This window comes from Lynx canadensis, chromosome A1 (assembly GCF_007474595.2).
Source record: "Lynx canadensis isolate LIC74 chromosome A1, mLynCan4.pri.v2, whole genome shotgun sequence".
Taxonomy (NCBI): domain Eukaryota; kingdom Metazoa; phylum Chordata; class Mammalia; order Carnivora; family Felidae; genus Lynx; species Lynx canadensis.
The window spans coordinates 155,767,910-155,783,635 of NC_044303.2; positions in this window are offsets into that span (position 1 = coordinate 155,767,910).

Here is a 15,726-nt window from a genome sequence, read left to right on the forward strand (position 1 = left end):
TAATTTACATTCTCAGACCAACAAGACTGATTTCATAAGCCATATTGAGCAATCAACTTAATTACTCCACAGGCACTCAGATAGTTCCCCAAATTAATCAAAGTCAAAGTCAAGTATGTCCTTACTGAAAGAATCCCAAATAAAAAGAATACCGGTTCCTCTCTCTTTATAGAATAAGTATGGACTAGTCAAGTTGGTGGTTAGGTTAATGTCTATAAATTAAATCTGTCTTAATCTCCTCTTCTTACAAGGACACCAGTCAGATGAGATTAGAGCCATCCCAAGTAAATTTACCTTACTTTAAAGACTCTAACTACAGTCATATTCTGAAGTTCTGAGGTTAGAATTTCAACCTTTGAATCTAGGAGGAACACAATTCAGCCCATTCTAGGCAGCATACAAAAGGTTATCAGCAGATGTGCAGAACTAGGCCAGCAGCAAGGACCCAAGCATAAGAACCCACTCAAATACAGCCCCAGGAAGGTCTTGAACAGGAAACCAGTCTTATGAAAAATAGATACTTAAGGAAAAGCAAACAATAGAAATATAATGTTAAAGTTATTATAATGTATTGCTATATCTTCAGCAAAAAAACAAATAATTCAAAGGCTTTATTTATGTTATTTGTATACAATTACTTTAATATACGTTACCTCATATTTTCACAAGGCCACCACAGAACACATTTCATTAACCCATTTTGATTATGAGATTCTAAGAAACTAAAGAGGCTTATTCAAACTCATATACATTGCATAGTCAGGGTATCCTAGGGATCTTGCCATGACACTGCCATCCTGCATGAGAAAGAAAAGAATACTGGGATGCCTGGGAGGCTCAGTTGGTTAAGTGTCCAACTCTTGATTTCAGCTCAGGTCATGATCTCACAGTTGTGAAGTCAAGCCCCGTGTTGCAGGGCATGGAGCCTGCTTAAGATTCTCTCTCCCTCTTACTCTGCCCCTACCCCACTTGCACTAGCTGTCTCTCTCAAGAAAGGAAGAAGGAAAGAAAGAAAGAAAGAAAGAAAGAAAGAAAGAAAGAACAAAAGAAAGAAAGAAAGAAAGAACGAAAGAAAGAAGGAAGTAAAGAAAAGAAAGAAAGAAAAGAATGTAAACTGAAAATTTTGCTTTGATGAATTTTAAAAGTGATAAACTTAGCTCTCCTTGGCTTTTACTTGTGTGATGTTTTTTTTTTTCTTTTCTACCTAATGCTGGTTAGCATTAAACAGCCTACTAAAAGTAATCTATTGCAAATAGCCACAACCAATGCTTCATGACCATACAGAGTCCATTGCCACTTACAGATCAGGTGATGTTCTTCAGAATATTGTAGGTTTCCTCACAGGTTTCAGAAGACATCACTAGCCATGACATCTCCATCTATAGGCAATGTTAGTAAGCCAGAAAACTTCTTTACCCCAGGTACTAAGAATGACCTCTCCTCAGATTGTACCAACCACTATTTTTCAAAGTCTGTTCTATAACCTACAATTTGCTTATCAGTTTACTTTGGCTTGATGCCATGGTTGGCTATTAGTTCTGCAAGGCAGTTTAATGCTACGTATCTATATATCTTGACATTTCCTCTAGTCTCTTTGTTTTCAGTACAAGACAAATGTCTCCCTCATGGAAGTACTGCTGGGATTAAATGAAATAACAGAACTGAAGGCACTCTGTTTCTTTAAATGTGCAACATTGCCTGTCTTAGAAACAGAGGTCACAAAGATGATTACCAAAGAGCTCACGATCCGTTGGCAGAAATGGACGTTATACAAACAGGTATCGGCCTCGTTACAACTTAACCAAGAGTAAAATATTCATTCTCGTAAAGGAAGGAGAATTTGGAGGAGAAAACACCTATGATTGGCATCCCTGGTCAAGAGAGAGGCAAGAAGTTACCAAAGAAAAATGAGCAGACAGAGCACAGTGTGTGTTAGGAGGGAGTATGTTTTAATGAAAACTTAGACAGGAAAAGAGATTGGGACCATATCATGACACACTGTTAGTGCCCAATGAGGAATTGTGATATTATGTGAGTAGGCCTGGAAGGCCAATAAGGAGGTTTGCATGGAATGAAGAAGGGCCAAAAGTAACCCACTCCTACAGTAGTCTGATGAATATGTTTGCTTAGTCAAACTAGATACAGGTGAATGTCTACCTTATTAGAACATCCCAAATTCCAATCTGGCCTTCCATCCTGGTAAAGTAGCCCTAACCATATATAGCTGGGTTGGGAGGATTCCTTTTGTGCCTTAACAAAAGGCCTACAGACAGACACAGCTGTGAGCTTCTAAACCACCTTTCCCCCACCCAACCAGGTCTCCAACCTCTGGGTGTGGACCCTCTAACTCATAAAAGAGGCATGAAAAAGAGATTGCTTTCCAAAGGGCCTAATGAAGAATCGTCACCAAATAAGAATTCAGTCTATGTGCCCTGTGCCCAACAGGCCTTCACGAGTATGGACATGGTCTTATGTATCTCACTACCCAAAGGGAAGAGAGGAGAGGAAAATAGAAAAGATCAATAGTAACACACAAAAAAATGGGTGAACAAGGAGTTCATTTCCCTAAAGCAAGATTCCCCTTCCTTTTCTGAATCCTGAATGCCTTTAATAGGATTATTTCTTTTAAGTTTATTTGTTTATTTATTTTGAGAAAGAGAGAGAGAGCACAGGTGCACACAAGGGAGTGGCAGAATCCCAAGCAGGCTCCACACTGTCAGTTCAGAGCCTGACATGGGGCTGAAACTCACAAACCGTGAGATCATGACCTGAGCCAAGATCAAGAGGTGGACACTTAACCAACTAAACCACCCAAGCACCCCTCCCAGGATTATTTAATCTCTTCAACACCCTTGGAGAGAATTCAAATAATTTTTTATGGCATTTAATAAAAGTAGTATATTTTTATTTTATATTATTAAGTTATGAAATAGTGTAATATGTAGTTTATTTCATAGGGTATCTAAAGACTTATATAAAGAATTTTGGTGTTTTTACCTTTAACAAGAAATTCAGGTCATTTAAGTAAATCTAATTTATGTAATAAAAATCATGCTATTCTTGACTAACACAAGTTTAAAATAGCATGTTTTGTTTAAGTATATTAAAGTGTAGATAAAAATGAAACTACACTTGGATGCTCTGCTATAAATGAGAAGTTGACTAGCGAGGTGCCTGAGTGACTCAGTCGGTTAAGCGGCTGGCTTGGGCTCAAGTCATTGTCTCACAGTTTGTGGGTTTGAGCCCCACACTGGGATCCATGCTCCAGCTCAGAGATTGGAGCCTGGTTCAGATTCTGTGTCTCCCTCTCTCTCTCCACCCCTCCCCTGTTCGTGCTCTGTCTCTCAAAAATAAATAAACGTTAAAAAAATGTTTTAAGAAAAAAAGAAAAGTTGACTAGAAAGCTAAATTTTCTCTTTTTAACATTAATTCTTGAAATATTATACTCATTTTGGTTCCTATACAAGAATTTTAGCAGATGACAGTTCCCACAACTGATACGATGTCTATGCTCCTCCTTCAACTTGTTATGTTTCCATTTCTTCTCCTTAAAAAACAGTCCACTTTAGGTGTAATTAAACAATCTAAGAAAAAATTAAACTGGATAATATTTAACTAATATAACACTGTGTATCAAATATACTCAATTTTTTTTTAATTTTGTAAAAACTGAAACACACACACATGCCCACACACATACACACACACACAAAGAGATTATGTTTAACCTTGACAGATAAATCCCCTGAGTAACAGAGGCATGAGAACAATCATCTTATCTCTACCTCCTCACTCAATTAGAGATGCCATTATGACCTAGAACACTGGCTCCCAAGTGTGTCCCTCCACCCGTAGCATCCACATCCCCTGTGAACTTGATAAAACGAAAATTCATAGGTGCCAGCCCAGACTCTGAATCAGGATGATTCCCAGCAGTCTGTGGGCCTCCGGATACACACGAAAGTCTAACGCTGACCTAGACCAAGTTGAAAGACCACACACCTTCACGAGGCATCCTTTGGGAAAATTTGCCCCAGAGGAATCAGAATGGCAAACTTCTCCGGCAGGCAGGCAGCTCACAGAAACCAACACAAAACAAACCATCTGATTCCATTTGCATTATTAATACAGCAGAAATATTCTAGGGGTGGAGGTGCTTTCTGCATAAAGAGAAGAACTGAAAAAAAAGGTTCAGTCTCACGTTTGTGGCATGTTTTTAAATTTTTTTAAATTTTTTTATTTGTTTTTGAGAGAGAGTACGTGCGGGAGGGGCAGAGAAAGAGAGACAGAGGGAGAGACAAAATCCGAAGCAGGCTCCAGGCTCTGAGCTGTCAGTACAGAGCCCGACTCAGGGCTCAAAATCACTAACCGTGAGACATGACCTGAGCCAAAGTTGGACACTCAACCGACTGAGCCACCCAGGTGTGTTTGTGGCATATTTTTAAAGAGGATATAAGCTTTGGACTCTGACAGGTCTGAGCTTAAATGTTGGCTCTACTCTTTACTGGTCAGATGACTAGCCTAGAAAGGAAACTGAACAACTCTTCATCTGTAAAATGGAGATAATAAACTTGTCCTCGTGGGATTATGGTGCAATTTTATGACCTATCCTATGTAAAGGTAAACCCAGAATAAGAGCATTTATCTATTTGAACGGTAAAGTTGTAGGATAATTAACAGAAATTATTTTGGCTTTATTCTCCCTTTGTTTTTCCTTCCCCCTCTCTCCTGTCTTTTCTAGCCAAGGGCCACATCTGATGCTTTCTTGGTCTGGGATGATGTGTGCAGAGCAGAATGCATAACCTGTATAAGACACCTGCTATCATTGGAGAGGTTTGTGAGGTGTCCTGGAGGAAAGGAGAGCAAGGGCAGGTCTTGAAAAGAAAGTCCAGGTGAAGATTTCCCACATCCTGGAAGGAGATCAGAGCCTGCATGGCTCCTGTGAGAAGTGGGATCCATGCATTGTTCAAAGGTAGTGTGAGCAGGTGGTGGTGAGACCCAGGTTAATCGAGGAGGAAGGGCTCTGTATGACTCGTAGGAGTGGAAAGCAAACACAGGGGCTCCTGGACGTGATGGAGATTCCTCGCCTAAAAGCAAAGAAGCAAAACCTCCTGACCAGAAATGTACACCCAGAGTAACAGAATGGGTGTCTTCAAAAGAAATTCCCCCAGTTGGCCAGTGATGGGCAGAAAATATGCAGTACTGCTGTGTAAGACCCCAGCCTCTGCAGCTGCAGTTAGCTGGCTCAGTTGGTTAAGCATTCAACTCAGGATTTCAGCTCAGGTTCATGGGTTCAAGCCACACTTGGGGCTCTGCAATGACAGTGCAGTGTGGAGCCTGCTTAAGACTCTCTCTCCCTCTCTCTCTAGCGATCCTCCACTCACTCATGCTCCCTCTCTCTCAAAGCAAATAAATAAACTTAAAAAAAAAATCTTGAAGACCCTGGGGCCTTTGCACAACACAGGAAGGAGAGAGAGTCCTAAATCAAACTGAACTTCCTGTCTGCCCCACAAGAAGGCTTGGGGATGGATCATAGTTGGCTTAAAGCATTCTAAAAATGCGAAGTTTCTTGTACCTACTATGTTTAGTATTAACAGCCACTTTACCTTCAAATTTACAGAGATATTTTCTATTTGGCTAATGAAAGCAAAGTCACTGTCACATACAAAATGGGAAGGGCCAGCATCCCCCTTGCATCCTAAGAAAGGAGGGTGACAACGTGGGCCTTGACTGAAAACCTACAAAACACTTACACATGTGGGTTTTAGTAAATGTAAGGTAGTGACTTTTCAAATCTCATTTGAGTCTACATTTGTAAAGCAAGATTCTGGGACTTAATCCTTCTTATAATTAAATTATTTCTATTTTCTTATAAAATGATTTGTATAGAGGGGCACCTGGATGGCTCAGTGGTTAAGCATCCTTGATTTTGACTCAGGTTATGATCCCAGGGTTGTGGGATCAAGCTCCATGTCTGGCTCCACGCTGAGCATGAATCCTGCTTAAGATTCACTCTTTCCCTCTGCCCCTCTCCCCTGCTCGCACTTGCTTTCACTCTAAAATTAAAAAAAAAAATATGAACAAACAAATAAAAATTATTTGTATACAAAAGTGCTCATTGAACTAGGTCCTTACAGGATATATAAGAGTGACTACAAAGGCCATTATGAAATCAGTGGGCCCTTCCTTTTCCATGAGAGTCCCAGACCAATGGGGCTCAGGTAAGAAACACGTCCAACAACATCAGAAGTAGTCATAAGTTCTCTGAGCACATGCCTGATAAATCACAACATCCATATTATTGTGTAAAAGAGAAAATAGAAACATCCCAACATAAAAAGGCATAGAATCTGAACTTCATGCTCAACCAGATGACGTCGGTGGAATGGTGGTCAATATCCTTGGAAACATGGTAAAGCTCTAGAAACACAGGCTATTTGAACACGTTGGCCATTTGAAGTTCTTCAGGAATTGCTGAACTGTTTCAAATCTAAAATTACCATTTAGGAAAGTACAGTTCAGTACTGGCAAATTATAATTAAGTAAACTAGCCAATTCAATATAATTTCCTATTAGCTCACTCACATTTTGAGATATGTTATCTGAGGCAATTATGTTGTGACACTACATTTACATGCATTTTGAAATTCTTGGTGGTGACTAAAGGAACGACTCAGATCAATTCTGCTTTCTTAATCTCTGGGGCAAGCAAAATACTTGCTGTATATAAAAGGCATAATCTCTACCCTCCCATACAAGAGAAATTTTTTCTTCTATCCCATAGGCCTGTGAAGTTTTTTCCCTCTGAGATTTTGACAGCCCATTTAACCCAACAGGTCAAGGCATAGAGCAGATTATGACTGCCATGATTGATATTTATTGTATCCTAGAGTTTGCCAGCCAATGAAAGGAGCCCAAACAAGGAGAAATGTATAAAAACATAAAGGGTTCATGGGGCACCTGGCTGGCTCAGTCAGTTAAGCGCCGGACTCTTGATTTCAGTTCAGGTCATGATCTAGTGATTGGTGAGTTCGAGCCCCACATCTGCACTGCCATCATGGAGCCTGCTTGGGATTCTCTCTCTACCTCTCTCTCTGCCCCTCCCCCCACCTCTCTCTCTCTGTCTCTATCAAAATAAAGAAGTGAACTCTAAAAAAAGAGAAAAAAATTGAAAAGCAAAACAAGACATAAAAGGTTCAAAAGAGAAATCATAGCTTGTTACTTAAGAGTATGGGACTCTGGGGGTGCCTGGGTGTCTCAGTCAGTTGAGCATCCAACTCTTGATTTTGGCTCAGGTCAGGATCCCAGGAAGATGGAATGGAACCCCATGTCTGACTTCACACTGAGCGTGCAGCCTACTTAAGATTCTCCCTCTCTTCTTCCCTCTGCCTCTCTCTGTCTCTCTCTGAAATAAAAAAAGAAAAAAGAAATAAGTTAAATTAAAAAGAGTATGCGACTGTGGGGGCCAACTGCCTGCCTGGCTTCCAATCCTCCTCTGAGCTTCCTAGCTATGTAACTTTGGGCATGGTGCTCTGCCCCGCCATGGATTCGTTTCCTTATCAGTAAATTAGCCATAATAACACTGTCTACTTCATGGGGGGCAGGGAGTGTGAAATGAATTAACATTTGTAAAGTGCTAGAACAATACCTGCCTATCTAAACAGTGTGTGTATATACATATATATATGTGTATATATATGTATATATGTACATGTATATGTATATTGTGTATGTATATGTATACAATATATGTATGTATATGTATGTATATGTATATATGTGTGTGTATATGTATATTATATATGTATAATATATGTATATATATACACATATATATGTATATACACACACATATATGTGTGTATATATACATATACGTATATATACAATAGGTATGGTATATAAGAAGGTAGGCTAGGGTATCTTCAAATCTTTGTTTCTTTCCCACTGATATATTTAGTTTATAAGAAAATGGGAGAACCTATCTAGTAAATGATATATTTATGTCAGGTCCAAGAGTTCATATTAAGTTATAACATTTGTGTAAAGATTTTAGTATGGGTAAGATTTCTCTAAACAAGATTTAACTGGTAGGTGGTGGTAGTTTGTTTCTACTCTTGGTATTTTCGAAGTCTGAAGTGGGATTATCTTTAACTTGCCTTGTTGGAAAACTCTAATAGGCCAAGTTTCTGAAATGAAAGTTTTATTCCAGATTTATTGACTGGCCACAAAGTTTTACATAAAAATGTCTAGGACTTTGGGGGGTGGGGAGTGATATAAAACATAGTACCAGAAGCCAAATTAAGAAGAGAGCAGACCAAAAGTTAAAAACAACTTTTTTTTATTGAAAAACAATTTTTTTTACTGTTTATTTATTTTCGAGAGAGAGAGAGAGAGCATGAGCAGGGGAGGGGCAAGAGAAAGAGGGAAACACAGAATCTGAAGCAAGCTCCAGGCTCTGAGCTGTTAGCACAGAGCTCAACACAGGGCTCGAACCCACAAACCACAAGATCATGACTTGAGCTGAAGTGAGACGCTTAAGCGACTGAGCCATCCAGGCACCCCAAAAACAATTTTAAAGAATCCAATTCAACTAACACTTAGGATCTGCTGATATGCTAGAACTTTCACATTTGTTATCATTTTCTACATTATTTACTAACATCTGCATTTTATGTTTTAGAAAGGCTATAAAGAGTCAGAGAGGTAAAATGACCAAAGTTAATACATTGTTGAAACTTCTTTTGGAACCGAGTTTATGTGGTTTCAACCCAGGGTTCTTCCCATTCTGTCAAAGCTTCCAAGATAAATCATCCAATCTAAAGACAAGATGTGATTTAATAGTTCAAAGGAAAGGGGACCAAAGTGGATAAAAACACGCAAAAAATTTCCCAGGCAGAGGCTGAAAAGTGGTTAGAATGTGGGGAGGTAGATGGGAAGAGAAAGGCCACAATGGAAAGTTGAGTAGAAGCAAGGAGGCTTAGCCAGACTAACCAGCAAGGAGACAGGAATAGTGATAAAGATGATTCCACCATTACAATAGAGGGAAACAGGCAGCAAAGGTGACACCTGATGTTGGGAGCTCAGGAGACTTTGTACCTACAAAGGTTTTTCAGCAGAGACGTGGGTATGTCACACACATGTGTTTAACTGGGGCACCTGGGTGGCTCATTTGGTTGAGTGTCTGACTCTTGATTTTGGCTCACTTCATGACCCTAGGGTCATGGAATCCAGCCCCAAGTGCAGCCTGCTTAAGATTCTCTCTCTCTCTCTCTCTCTCTCTCTCTCTCTCTCTCTCTCTCTCTCTCTTTTCCCACCTCTGCCCCTCTCCTAATGCATGTGCAAGCGCGCACTCTCACTCTCTCTCTAAAATGTAAAAAAAATTAAATTAAATTAAATAAAAACATGCGTTTAGCAACAGAATTAAAGAAAGGGAAGAAAGGTGGCCAGGAGAGCTGCTAGGAGACTGCCTAATTCAGGCAAGCTGTGATAGGTATCTGAGATTGTCTGATGGTTGTGGGATAAAAAGGACATAACATTACAGCAGTTGCCCTAAAGGCAAAATTTTAAGAACTTAATAATTATGAAGCATGAAGGAGAACAAGAAGTTAGACATGCCCTCAGGGCTTTGAGAACTTCAACAATGGGCATGCTGTTGGTAATCAAAGGAGGATTGAGCCAGGGAAGAAGAGAGGTGCGCAGGTCTGGAAAAGACACAGGCAAAACCCTTGATTTGGAAGGAAATAAACATCACCAACAGGAGACGCTGAGAAACCAAACTGAGCTTAATTCTAAGTTTGTTGAGCTCCACGTGATGCTGGGACACACCAATACCAATGTGCTGTGCAAACTCACCCAGTAGGACGAAAACTCAGATAAGCAGTCAGGAAGAAAATATCAACGTGAGAGTTATCAACACAAAGAAAACCGTAGAAAGGGAGCTACCGGATTAAGTAGCCTAAATGACCACTGAGATGTTCTACCTCATTCCTGAGCCACCAAAAGGAGTTTCAACTGGTGTATCTCGTGTTCTTCTATGTCTCAGTGAACACTACAAAATGTTCAACATCTGACTTCTGAGGAGCAGGCAGGATGTGAGGGGCATTCTCATTATCTATGCATTTGCTTTTCGTTTTTTATGAAGAGTAGCCTCTATTTCACTGTTGAAACCCCTGAAAAAGGAACACATGAGAGAATTTAAATGTGCTAAGAAATTTGAAATGCTAAAAATGGCACTTTAGCATTGGCTGTGTAAGAATTTCAATGTTCCTGCCAGCTCAGATACAGGCAATTTTATCTTTAATTACCAAAATAAATGTAATTTAAAATTTTTCTTGCATACCTAAAGTCAGAAAATAAAGTGCTCTTTTAAGTATAATAAAATGCCTTGATCTTAATTGGACAAATTATAGTCCCACAAAACCTTCAACGTTGGAGGAGGGCAGCAAAGAGATCTAGTCCAACTCCCTTGGACGACAGACCAGGAGGTATGCTCTAAGCCACTGTTGGATGACAGCTGGGCTACATGATTACTTATACATACATCTTGTCAACAGTCCTCAAACATCACCCAAGAACCTTATTCAGTCTGCAAAGTGACCAGATTCAGTATCTTAGATTGTCATAGACCGCAGCAGTGTCCAATTCTAACATTAACCTAACTTAGGACAAAAACCAAGTCTTGGAAAATTCTGTTTCATTGGAAAAGTTTGCTATAGAAAATGCAGATCTGTTCTCTGAAGTCCACAGGAGAATCATCAGAGGTAGTCAGAGCAACTGAACTACAGGGAATTGTGTTCCCCTTTCCCTCACATCTGGTATGGATTTATCATAATGAAAAAAAAAAAAAGAAATCATTTAAATTAGGCATGTGGATTTGTGCCTTGACCTTGTTAAGTGAAAAGTAGGTGTTACCCCCATGAATTTCTATGAAATTGGTAGTAAATGTGTAAAAGTCAAGCCCCCCCTACAGCAGATTAAGAAGCCATGTGTTTGAAAGGGTAGAGACACCAAATGCTAGTACATTCATGCATAGAATATATAGATACAACTTAGGTAATATAGTACAGATTTGAACTTGGTTCTTCATTTTTTTTTTTGATATAGCAAAAATATGTGGAAAAGGTAGAAGACAAATAAGGGTAAAATTAAAGGAATACTTCACCAGATTGCCTAGTTCTAGATGACCACGAAGACCAGACATTATAAATATGAATGTAGCATAAAGGAGATGAGATTGTTAAGAACAAATGCTTTTCTTAAGAAGGGTTTGCCATGAAATTTGAGAAATTCTGTGATTATTTTTTTATCCTAGGAAAGAGCACTTTATGTCACTTGAGCTTTAAAAGTTAAAATTAAACTGCTGGACTTTTAAAATAGAGTTTCTTGGGGCACCTGGGAGGCTCAGTCACTTCAGCATCCTGGATTTCAGCTCAGGTCATGATCTCGTGGTTCATGAGTTCCGTCCTCAAGTCAGGCTCTGTGCTGACAGTGCCGAGCCTGCTTGGGATTCTTTCTCTCCCTCTCTCTCTCTCTCTCTCTCTGCCCCTCCCCCACTCATTCTCTCTCTCTCTCAAAAATAAAGAGACTTAAAAAAATTTTAATAGAGTTTTTTTTTTTTTTATCACTTTCTTTAGCTCAGTAATTTCAGATTTTTCTCCCTTCCCACTTTTGGCCAACCCAGCCCTTTATTCCTATGTTGGATGGGGACTTTGTGTGATAATAGAGAGTAGCCAGAATGAATGTCTCTGACCTCCACTCCCAGATTGTTTTATGCAGAAAAGCCCCATGAATATTGCCTTCGCCTTCTTCAGCATTTTTTTTCCTCCTTGAAGTGTACAGGTTCACAGCCAGGGCCTGGCTCTTATTACAGGTTTTAAAATGAAGTCTATACAGTGAAAAGGACTCTGTTTTTATTTCTTTGGAATTATTGGCTTTCAAAGCCTTTGAATTCCCTGCAGATAATTACTGTTTTGGCCCATGATTTCTCTGATATTTGATGCCTCTGAGAGGAATAAATTACCTATCTAACAAGGAGGGTTAATTGGTGGTTGTGAGCCAGTGTATGTGCCCTTTGTATTATTTTGTAAGGGCCCCGCAAACTCTGACCATCTGAAACATCTGATTGTTTTAAACCATCTCCTCCAGTACAACTTGTGGTTTGGATTCTTGACTACTGGAAACTAAAAGAAGTAGGAAAGCGTTGTGGCAGCTTCGTGTGTTTTCAATGTTAAGCGTTCTTTCGTTTTTTTGTGACATTTGTACCCCCTCAAGGTGATTACGTTTCTTTCCAGCATTCCGAATAAGAACTGTGTAAACCTAAGATACCTGTGCCTAGATCCGATCTCATAAAACCTCCCAGAGTTCAAACTTAGAGCTGCAGTTCCCATAAAATTCACTCTATAAGCAGTCAGACTCCCTTAGCCATTTCACAGATTCATCTCTGAGAAACTAGGCTTTTTTTGTGGTAGTATTTGTCTTATTAAACCCATGAAACTAAAAATGCCTCATTGAAGTAAAACATTAGCACCAACTTTCACAGCAAATTGTTTTGTGTGAATGAAAGCTTTTTAAGAGTGTAACTCGGCAAAATTACCCAAAAGTAGTTTAGCAAATGCCACAAAACATAACATCTGCGTATTAAAAATGCATTCTGTATGCTGCAGAAAAATCGCAGTACTGAAGCAATTTTCTAATATTTACATATTTATAACAAGTGCCTGTCATGCGAAGGCTAAGCTCACCTACCATACTTTCATGTTATGTAAAATGAAAAATGTCTCATGCTTGGGTGTTCTAATAACCATGATATTATTTTAACAATTACACTATTTAATACCGTGGATTAGTCCCTCTGATAGTGCTATTAGCTGTCACTATACTCGATAATAGGTGGCTTCATCTTTGTTATGACATGATCTTTCCTACTGTTTGTTGACCTTTCAATACAAGGGGGAGGGGACGCTCCCAGCCCCCCAAACCTTTAAGCGGCTACTGTAAAGCTGTAGTTTAATTCTCAGCTGGAATGTTTAGAAACCCTCAGTGCTAAATACCTCAGTGGACTGCTTAAACACCAACAACAGCCTTATGGGGCCTTAGTCGACCTTAAACACATCTTTTTTTGTTGAGAATATTGCATTCTGCCACAATTCTGTGGGCTAACCCTGGGCTCACATTAAATATACCAGCCTCATTGAAGCTTACTGAATTGAGTTGAGTTGTTCTTTGTTTTATTCTCTCTCGGCTTCACCCCCAACTGGGACTGGGCAGCCTTTCTTCCAGTGGAGCGTGCTTTAAAGTAACCCAAAGAAGAGAAGGAGGGGGGAGGGGGGAGAGAAACCAAAAGGTGCAGCTAAGGCCCATAATTAGTCTTGATCCTCCAAGTCTAAAATATTTTAACGCCAGGTTTCTGATTGCAGTATGGGCAAAGTGGATTTGGGAATGCAGGAAAGTAATTAGGTCTGTGCATTGAAGTGTGGAGAGCATTTAAAAGTGAATGGGTGGTTACTACATTCTTGGCAGGCTGTTTTTTATCTTTTCATGCTCTGCTGTTGTTAGAGGTGATGGGTTTATTGCAATTTTTGCACTCTGGAGGTGGCCGTGTTTTTCTTAACCTAGCCTCTTGCTCTCTATCTCAAAAACGAATCCTCATGGTGCGAGGAAGAATGAGGGAAATTTTTAAAAAATAAAAACAAGGCACATTGGCCAGATATTATGCAGTGAAGCAGAATAAGTTGGGAATGAACCTCAACATTGCAACAGGTCACTTAGAGAGATTCCGGGTTTAATTAATGACTCACTGAGCACAGGACCAACTGGAGACAATGGTCACCCCAAGGAGAAGGAAAACAGAACATATTATCCTCTAACCATGTTCCCAGAGCCATCCAAACTATCTGGGGAGAAGCTGACATCATTATGCCACGCTGAGCCCTGGTAGAGAAGATACAGACCATAAATGTCTGAAGAGTCAAAATGCATATTTTTGATTACTTCAATCTATAGAAACGCTGCAATTTGCTCAGATCACGTGTCCCTTCAGCCTAGGTCTTCATGTCTGCCAGTCAAGTAAATCATCAGTGCTAGCTTGAAAGTCATAGAAAATGTATGTGTTAAAAAAAAAAAAATAGCTGGGGCGTTCAGGGCGGGAGGGGGGGGGAAGCTAAGGTAAGAATTAATAGAATTTAAATGGACTCCTTTTAATTTCCAAAAAAAGTTTTGTTTTAGCTTGTAGTGAATGATACAAGAAGAGAAGCCTTGTTTCTTTAGCAAAACAGACCTATACATGAAGAAAAAAAAAAAAATTGCATGAGGCAACTTGGTCCTTCCAAAAGCATTTAGTGATATCTGCTGTATTCAAAAAGGCAAAATCAGATCTAACTAATGGAGAACCAAATGAAATAACCCAAAGGTCAGTTTGGGTTTTTGTTGTGGTTGTTCTGATTCGAGGGTTGGGAGGTTTCTGTTTGCTATCTGTTTTCGCTTTAGAAACATGACGTGGAAGGGTTCGCATGGATGACTGGCCCAGTATACTTATGTCCTTGGGCAACCACTTCAACATACTCAAAGTTTAGACAAATGAGTTCTTACTATGAAACACTTTTTAACTGTTGTATTCAGTGTCTTAATTAAGTGCTATTCTACCATGACCTAGTCTTCTGTAGGAGAAGTATATTTCCTTAGCCACATATGGCTTTTACCTCATTGGATTCATCTCCATGTGTAGTGAACAAGAATGAGCACTTTGCTGTCCAACGTATTATCACTTTTGCCATGGTAGACTCAAAGAGGTTCTCTCCGCTCAGGTTTTCCCACAAAAAGATTGGTACAGCACTGACATTGCTTAGCAACCTTGTTTTAGGTCTTCTAGAAGATACAAATAAAACATATGATCTGATGCCATTATAAATGAGATTTACATCTTCATCACAGCCTGTTTATAACAGAGAAAACTTGGAAACGGCATAAATGTCTAGCAACGAGGAATCAGTTAAATAAACAATGATACATCCATACAATGAAATGCTACCCAACCATCAGGAATGATGCTGGGGAAGCATATTTAATGACCAGAGAAGATTTTAGTAAATCTTCAAATACTGTATATGGAATCTAAGTTTAAAAGGCAGGTTTAGAAGGCAATATTCATAGTATAATCCTATGTGCATGTGTGTATAAAATAGGTAGTAAATTATCACAAATTTTAACATATAATCCTGTTTAAAAAGAAAAAAGTAAGCCCATTTTTAGGAACGAGAAAAATACACCCAAATGTTAATATAGGTTCCCCCTGAGTAGTGGAATTCAGGGTGATTTTGTTTTCTTCTCTCTGCTTATCGGTATTTTCTAAAGTTTATTTAATAACTTTATAATGGGACAAGATAGTTTTGTAACAAAGAAACGATGTGTAAAAGTCATTTAAAAAAAAAATAGTTGGGGCGCCTGGGTGGCGCAGTCGGTTAAGCGGCCGACTTCAGCCAGGTCACGATCTCGCCGTCCGTGAGTTCGAGCCCCGTGTCGGGCTCTGGGCTGATGGCTCAGAGCCTGGAGCCTGTTTCCGATTCTGTGTCTCCCTCTCTCTCTGCCCCTCCCCCATTCATGCTCTGTCTCTCTCTGTCCCAAAAATAAATAAACGTTGAAAAAAAAAATTTAAAAAAAAAAAAATAGTTTACCAAACTATGGTTCTTAATTCTCCACGCAGACTTTCTAAAACACTGTTTATGATCT